This window comes from Zingiber officinale, chromosome 11B, assembly GCF_018446385.1.
Source record: "Zingiber officinale cultivar Zhangliang chromosome 11B, Zo_v1.1, whole genome shotgun sequence".
NCBI classification, from domain to species: Eukaryota; Viridiplantae; Streptophyta; class Magnoliopsida; order Zingiberales; family Zingiberaceae; genus Zingiber; species Zingiber officinale.
In genome coordinates this window covers 18,832,543-18,835,597 of record NC_056007.1, presented here as the reverse complement: position 1 = coordinate 18,835,597, position 3,055 = coordinate 18,832,543, and positions in this window count along the sequence as shown.

Here is a 3,055-nt window from a genome sequence, read left to right as displayed (position 1 = left end):
GTTTTGCATAAATAAATTATGGAATGAATGAACTATGAACCTAAATCTAGATTATTAGTAATTGTATGAGAATTTTCTTATATATTTGTATCAGTAATAGTCGAAGTTTGAAATATTATCAAATTATAATTACATGATGTGAATTTTTAAATCTAATTATTTAAAAAATTTAAATATGTCGTTGTCGATCCCAAGTCTAAATAAAAAAAGGATAAAAAAAATATTTTTTTTTAAAAAATATTATTAAAGGCTTTTTTTTTCTTCGCCTAGGGCCTTGTAGAACTTTAAGCCGGCCCTGGTTTGTTATGTCCATGATTGACTGTCATTGGACTATGTTCGACAGTAATGTAGATTGGTGTATCTGTGCATACACCAACCCATGTTAGCGATGCTTTGCCTTGGGGTATGACACCATCTACTCCATGGTAAGTCAAGTATCGATACTGATCTGACAATTGTTCGGACGTAACGTGATTAGGACTAACCTTATCATTGGCCTGTATGTGTTTTTTAGTAGTGAATCTTATTTATCTTTTCATAAAAAAAAAATAATGAGTAGTTGCTCAATATATAAAAGCTACCAATAACTACTATAATGTATTTAAGGTGAGTATAGAATTTATAATTTAAGATTTATATTGTGTAGAAACTACTAAGTAGATATTATAGCATGTAGAAACTACCCAATAATTACTATAACGTGTTTAGGATAAGTTTATAAGTTTAGGATTGTAGCAATTATATAATAGTTTGTATAACTATTTTAAAATGATTTAAATTAATTTAAAGTGATTTTAATGGAGTTTAAATAATTTTGATCAAGTGGTAAGTAATATTTTGATATGATATTGTTCGAAGACCTAAATCTTAAATTCATCTTAAACAAGTTATAGTAAGTACTGAGTAATTTCTATACATAATAATAATTATTCAGTAACTTTTATATGTTATAGCAGCTATTGAATAGCTTTTACATTGTGTAAATCCTAAAATTCTAAATCCTAAACTCTTTGTAGTAGATACTGGGTAGTTTTGTACATGTAGTAGTTAGGGTGCGTTTAGTTCAAGTCATCGTGTATAACCTTAGTTATGTGATTACTAATTAATCACATAACCAAGATAATGGAGAATACAACATAATCTAATGTTGTTTGATTCAATTCTAAATAATGTAATAAAAATTTATTTGATTGAAGGTTTTAGTGTATAACTTAGTTTAACATTTACTTTATTACTGCTAGTTAGATATTTTAGAATTAAATTAATTTGATATTTGATTAATTTTTTAAAATAAAATAAATTAGTAATATTAATATTAAATTATTATTAATTATTAATTATTAGTTATTATTATTTATTATTTTAGACGTAACCTTACAAGTTCACAAAGGAATTTAATTCCATATTTACCATAATTTTTCTAAAAAAAAAATGCAATCAACTAATCTAATCAAAATGTTCATGCAATCCATGTTTTTTTTGCCATGAGGTCCCCTCGGCTAGAACTATCCAAGTGTGAACATAAAGACGCCAAAGAATTTAGCCAAAATACTTATCTAATGATGGATGGGAATGAGAGTTCTGCTTTTTGGTCTCAGGCAAAAAGAAAGTCGGGCTTCAGCTTCATGGATTCCTCATTTTGAGGTCATGATCATGAACTTACAATGCATGAACTTGGTGCTTCTTTCATGTGCTAATGAGACCTTTAGCTGAGATTCATGAGCTTCAATTGTAAAAGAATCCAAAGCATAATTGATTTGAAGTGTCTCCATTTGCTATACTATAATTATAATTCTAGTTCTCGCCAAAAACAAACCAACAGCTAATGCACTTCCAAAGAAAGCGTGCAATCACACACAATAGTATTTTGCCATGAAAATCTTGACTTTATCCTGCATTTAAAATGAATTGTGGTAATAAAAAGGAATTGAAGAAGAATTCGCAATGGTGTAGCATGCTAGGGACTAATGCTTACATTGTGGTTTTTCTCAACAAAGTCAATAACTAGCTTTCCCATTGGTATGGTCAGAGCTATGAGGAGCTAAAAGAACACACAAAGTAACTAAGGATGAATTAGACATTTAAGAAATAAAATAATAGTGTCCAAACACGTCCAGAAAAGTAAGTTGCAATCATATATTTCAATGTCTAGTTTAATCGGCAATGCAAACAGGAAATGACATACTACATCACATAAATTCTATCCAAAATAGAAATCATCCAACAAGTTCAATCCAAAATGACATTCATCGAACAAGTTTTGTCCTAAATAATATCATAACTGTTCAAAACATATCAAAATATAAGATTTAATGACCTAATTCAAATATCTAATTGATTTTCTAATTGGTCGCCTATAGATTAATCTTGGAGAGATGCTTCATCACATAATCTCTCTTAAATGCCTTTGGCAATGCAAAGAAGTTGTTAATCTTGTGTTTAATGTTCATCCTTGAGAATGTACTCCCCGACATCCATAATTTCTTGTTGAGAAAAATCAGAAAATTCCATTAACTCATCATATATCCTCATTTTTCTATCACTGTTCTCAGTTTGTTTCTTGAAGTAGGTGGGAATTTCCTTCATCTCCTCATTCAACTCTATAATAATAGTGACATACTTGCTAATCTCTCCTACAAAGTCACATAGAATATCATCAGACTTCCCTTTTTTCTTTCTAGTAGTTGCCTTCTTGCTTGATGAACAAACTGATGAATCTTGAGTCTTCATCTCAGATTTTTTTTGTTTCCTCTCTGACATATTCTTCATCTTCAGCATGTTTATCTATTTCACACTCAAATGTGTTAGCTTCTTCATTGCATAAATTTATCTCTTCTATTGCATCAGTTGGGGTTTCTGCACCAGCTCCTGTGGCACGATCTTTTCCCCATATATACATTAAGTCATCAAGGTCGGGGGAACTCTTTGTTCCTTAAACCAATAGCAGTCAGATGACTCTAAATTAAAAATATATTATTAGAAGAAAAAAAACCTATAATCATTAAAGAAATGAAAAACCTTATAAAAATATGGAAAAAGTTAACTTAATTCAATC